The sequence below is a fragment of the Bos indicus genome, chromosome 7 (genome assembly GCF_029378745.1).
Source record: "Bos indicus isolate NIAB-ARS_2022 breed Sahiwal x Tharparkar chromosome 7, NIAB-ARS_B.indTharparkar_mat_pri_1.0, whole genome shotgun sequence".
NCBI lineage: Eukaryota > Metazoa > Chordata > Mammalia > Artiodactyla > Bovidae > Bos > Bos indicus.
This window is the reverse complement of record NC_091766.1, coordinates 7,449,720-7,455,782: the sequence shown is the minus strand read 5'-3', so window position 1 is coordinate 7,455,782 and position 6,063 is coordinate 7,449,720.

Here is a 6,063-nt window from a genome sequence, read left to right as displayed (position 1 = left end):
GGGCGCTTGGTACTTTCTAGGTTCAACAGGACCGGAGTGGCTGTGAACTTGGGTGATAGGAGGAATGTGTGCGGGAGGGAACGCTGATGTGGTAGCTGGAGCGCCAACCTGAGTCATGAGGGTAAGACTACTCGTTAGGGAAGGTTGACCAGAGAGCTTGATGTAGCCAGGATCAGATTCACTCCCTGCTATTGTACTGCCAAGGTCACCATCCCTGTCTGCCATTTACTAGCTGTTTTGTTTGGGGGAAATCGTTTCTCTCTCAAAGCCTCATTTTATATTACATAATAGTAGCCATGTCATTGCGCTGTTGCGGAGACTGTATAAACAAGTGTGTGCAAAGTGACTGACTCGATATCTGGTAAGCATCAGTACTCAATAAGAGTTCATTTCCTCCTTTCTTTATGTATCACTTTCTCAAATTTAAAATGCTTCAAAGTCATACAATTCATATTTAAGTTTTGAGACAGGTGGAAACCTGCTGTTGAAGAAAACTATCAGTAGAAGAGTCAGAAAGTAAAAAAATCCCCATAGTTACATCTATTACACAGTTGCCAGGAGCTTTAATGTGAAGCTGACCTGAAGTTAGGTACTGAAAAAACCAACTTTTTCCCTTCACAGAGACGTGACCCAGGATTTCATTTTTGTCTTGCTGTTCTAGGAAGTGGAGGTTAAGCAGGTTCACATTAGTCAGAGAAGATGGAGGTGGCAGGAATGGGACCACTTCCTTCAGCACCTGGGACAGTAGCTGCCCCAGGACTAGGCACACCTTGCCCCACGACTCAGGCCGCAGGGGTTTCTGGGGCAGAGTCCTAGTCTCAGACCCTTTCAGGAGTCTACAAGTTGAGGGACAGAAAACTTAATGGTTAACTAATAAGAAAGAAGCCCTGTAACATAAAAGAGCAAGTATTTAATATATTCTAAGCTGAAAATCACATTTGTTTTTCTTTGCCTTCAGAGTTCTTATTTAAAATGTTTGTCTTGTACCCTAAATGATACCTTATCATAGAAGAAAAATGTGAATAAAAAAATAAGAAGTAAAAATCATGTCCATAGCCCAAACATATCAAAGTAATCACTGTTCATATCCTTTCACACAAATTGCCACGTTTTAAATGTATATGTAATCCTTATATCAGTAAAAATTTGGCTTTACATCTGAATGTATTACAATTACATCATGTAATCGCCTTTAAAAATGCTGTTTTACTGACTACCAAGCACATGAAAGGATGCACAACATCATTAGAGGTTATTGAAATGCAAATCAATGCCAGAGTGTGATACTGAGAGGGTAACAGGCAGGAGGGCCAGGGGTCTCCAAACGGAGGAAATAGGCTGCAAGTGTCAGACATTTTTATCTCTCTTAAGCAGCCGGAGAAAACAAACTAGCGATATTTTTTTCTTCTCTATACAAATTTAAAAGGAGGTTTCTCTTAAAATACTGTGTTGCCATAATGACATCTGGTTTCACCTGAAGGTAACTCTTCTCAAACCTTGAGTTAACCAATGCGTTTGTCTTATGGAAATGTTTGTTTTAAGCTATGTTAATGTACTATTCATTTACCCCAAACTCTGTCTTCAAGCCGGTTCCACCTAATGGCTCAGAACCTACTTGACAAACCAGTATGTTATACACAGATATTGTTCCCCTAATCTATGTAAATGAAACTATTTGTATGGTAATCTGTCCTTCTACAAGATTCAAGTCAATCGTTTTATGGCCCATCTGGTGCCAAGATTATCCCAAAATAAATCTTATGGATGAGGGTTCTGGTGCCATTCTGAGTTTTAAGACACTCTTTTCTTTCGTTAACAGACTGCTAGTGACTATATAACATCCAGCTGAAGACTAGCAGTGGGGGTACTCTTTCTGCCCCCTTTTGATGCCTATGTTAGAAGCTCTCTCTATCTCCTTTATACTTTAATAACACTTTATCACATAAAACCTCTGAGCGATCAAGCCTTGTTTCTGGCCCCAGATTGAATTCTTCTCCTCCAGATGGCAAGAATCCTGGCATCTTTTCGTTCACCAACAACCTTTCAATACCATTTCACACCCACTAGGATCACAAGAATATGAAACAATGGAAAATAAAAAGTTTTGGTGAGGATGTGAGATAATTGAAATCCTTATACACTGTGTTGGGAATGTAAAATGGTACAGCCACTGTGGAAAATAGTCAGTAAGTCAAACCTCGAATTATTATATGATCCAGCCATCTCATGCTTAGGTATATACCCAAAAGAATTGAAAACAGATACTTGTACATGATTCTTTGTAGTGACACTGTCCATAATTGCCAGAAGTTGAATATTTGGGAAACAATCCAAATATCTATTAACAGATGAATGGGTAAACAAAATGAGGTATCATAATAAGGAATATTGTTGGGTCATAAAAACAAATGAAGCACTGATATATACTCCAACATGAATGAACTTTGAAAACATGCTAAATGAAGGGAGCTGGACACAAAGCATCCATATTATATATTTTCATTTATATGAAATGTGCAGAATAGGTAAATCCATAGAGAGAGATTCACGAGATGGAGGGTGGAGTGGGAAATAGAGAGTGACTGCTATTGGGTACCTTACTCCTTTCAGATGATGAAAATATCTTGAAAGCAGAAAGAGGAGATGTGGTGGCTGTACAGTATTGTGAATGTACTAGATGCATGGAATTGAACCTTTTATAGTGGTCAAAATAGTGAATTTTATCTTAAGTGAATTTTGCATCAAGAAAAAAATGCTATTTTATCCTATTTTTTTTCTTGCTAATCTGGGTTTTCATATAATAATATATTATGAACATCCTCCCACAACATACAATCATCATCTGGGGGTCTTTAAAAATCTTTAAGTGTTAAGTATTCAAGTCACTCTTTATTTTTGTAAATGGCACTGTGTTAGGAAAAAGCTTAGTAAGGATTCTCTTTATGCACTTTTTATATCACAAGTTACAAATTGAGTTACTCTTAATTGCATACCTTTGGGTGTAGAAATTTCATTTATATGTAGTAGATACACATACATGAAACACTTTTCATACAGCATGTGGTACCTGGTGACTCTAGACACTGTTCACTTGGTCCTAGTAACAGAGGTAACTAAGACTCATGTAGGTTCACTCCTCCAGTCCCCAAGGGCCTGTGTTTATTACCTTTTTTACTGAGAAAGAATGTGAAGTTCAGAGAGGGCACATCAGCTGGAGAATGGCAAAGACCAGCTTTGACCATGAGCCCTCTGACCCAAAGCCCAGTGTTTGCCCAAGTCCTCATTCTGTTATGAAATCAGGAAACAATGGTAGTTATTCATGCTTGGTGCTGACTCTGAGCCTGGGAGTGTTGTTATAACCATTTAACTCATTTAAATTCATTTAAGAAGAGCATGCCCAAATTTAGTCTGGTGGTCCTGATTTGAATCCTGGAACCTGGAGTCCTTGTATTTTTCTTTTTTTAACGAGCATGCATCTGGCTTTTCATAGTTTGTATATGTTGTATCCTGCTGCATGGAAGGCAGGGCATTAAGTATGCAATAAGCATATTACTACCATAAAACTAAGCATTTTTCTTTTTAATTTTAAAAATTTTGAAAATTAAAAATTTTATAATTTTCAAATTATTTTTTAAATTTATAATCACATAGATTAGCAATTACAATGAAAAACATTTTGCAAGATTCATCTAAGGAAAGAAACAATTGGTTACACATAGACTACTTGTAGTCAAAGGCCAAAGCCTTTGACTGTGTGGATCACAACAACCTGTGGAAAATTCTTAAAGAGATGGGAATACTAGACCACCTTACCTGCCTCCTGAGAAATCTGTATGCAGGTCAGAAAGCAATAGTTAGATCTGGACATGAAACAACAGACTGGTTCCAAATAGGGAAAGGAGAATGTCAAGGCTGTACATTGTCACCCTGCTTATTTAACTTCTATGCAGAGTACATCATGAGAAATGCTGGGTTGGAGGAAGCACAAGCTGGAATCAAGATTGCCGGGAGAAATATCAATAACCTCAGATATGCAGATGACACCACCCTTATGGCAGAAAGCGAAGAACTAAAGAGCCTCTTGATGAAAGTGAAAGAGGAGAGTGAAAAAGTTGGCTTAAAACACAACATTCAGAAAACTAAGATCATGGCATCAGGTCCCATCACTTCATGGCAAATAGATGGGGAAGCAATGGAAACAGTGAGAGACTTTATTTTTTGGGGTTCCAAAACCACTGCAGATGGTGAATGCAGCCAAGAAATTAAAAGATACTTGCTCCTTGAAAGAAAAGTTATGACCAACCTAGATAGCATATTAAAAAGCAGAGACATTACTTTGCCAACAAAGGTCCATCTAGACAAAGCTATGGCTTTTCCAGTAGTCATGTATGGGTGTGAGAGTTGGACTATAAAGAAAGTTGAGCACTGAAGAATTGATGCTTTTGTACTGTGGTGTTGGAGAAGACTCTTGAGAGTCCCTTGGACAGCAAGGAGATCAAACCAGTCCATCCTAAAGGAAATCAGTCCTGAATATTCAATGGAAGGACTGATGCTGAAACTGAAACTCCAATGCTTTGGCCACCTGATGCAAAGAACTGACTCATTTGAAAAGACCCTGATGCTGGGAAAGATCTGGGAGGAGAAGGGGATGACAGATGGTTGGATGGCATCACCAACTCAATGGACATGAATTTGAGTAGGCTCTGGGAGTTGGTCATGGACAGGGAAGCCTGGCGTGCTGCAGTCCATGGGGTCACAAACAGTTGGACACGACTGAGCAACTGAACTGAACTGAACTGAGACACTTAACAGAACCATTGTTCCTTCTACTCCGCCCTCCCATTCCAGGTGTTGGGTGTAATATTTCAATTTTTCTGTGCCTACACAATCAAGGACACTGTCATGGCTGGATTGCTGAGGTGTTCCATCTCTTTGGGGAATGTAATAGTTGGTCCTGATAGGGACCTCAGATGGGCTACTTTGTCGGGTTTAGGTAGGGGCTGTTTACAAAATATGAGCTGTGTAAGCAAGAAATACTTCTCGCTATCTGGTTCTATAAGGATTAAATCATTAGCCACTGCAGTCACTATTCAGCACAGAGAACAGGATGGGGTACTCTGTACATTGGGAAAAGAGGCAAAAAATGCCTTTAGATACTTATACATATATATATATATTTCAGGAAAAAATTTTTATGAGCCTGAATTTTGCATCTTGCCATACTTAGAAAAGTACTTCAATGATTAACTGAGAAATCTGTTCCCTGTGACTGGCAATAACCTTATCCCAAGGTGTATATTGGATTGTCTGTACCCCTTAGCCAAAATCACATGTATGCTGACCTCCCCTCTTACCTCTTTGGAGCAGTTTCTCAGAGCTATGTGAGAGGCTGTATTCTGGGCTACAGTCCCCAGTAGGGTCTCTGAATTAAACTGAAACTCGCTACTCTTACACTGTGTGTTTTTCATTTCAGTTGACAACAGGACCAAGGGGAACCATCAAGTGTAGCACTCTGGGAGCTAGCATCAGTTGAGAGCTGACACAACCCCCAGGACAGGGAGTAGCTGGTCCTGGAATACAGAGAGATGAGCTGAAACTGCAAGCAGGTGGCCACTGGAAAGGATAGATGTCAATCCTCTAACGCTGTCTGATTGCCTGAAGATGCCTTCCACTACCAAATGTCATCTCCTTTCTCGACCCAGAGAGGCTGTAGGTAGATGGCTAAAAACTCCTGTTGTAGCAGGGAAGAACAAACGTGACTTCACATCAGATCTATTCCTTTATCTCTAACCTTTGGTGCTGTGTTGCCAGTGCTTAGGCATGCTGACTCTGCACCTTTGTAAAAGAACATTGCCTATAGCCTGAAATATACATGATATCCCTTTCTCAAGACTTTGCCTCCCAGGATTGACCTTTAAAGCCATAACACTTTTTGTTCACTGGTGTTGTTGTTCAGTCCATAAGTCACTTCTGACTCTTTGCAACCCCATGGACTGCAGCACACCAGGCTCCTCTGCCCTCCACTATCTCCCAGAGTTTGCTTAAATTCAGGTCCATTGAGTT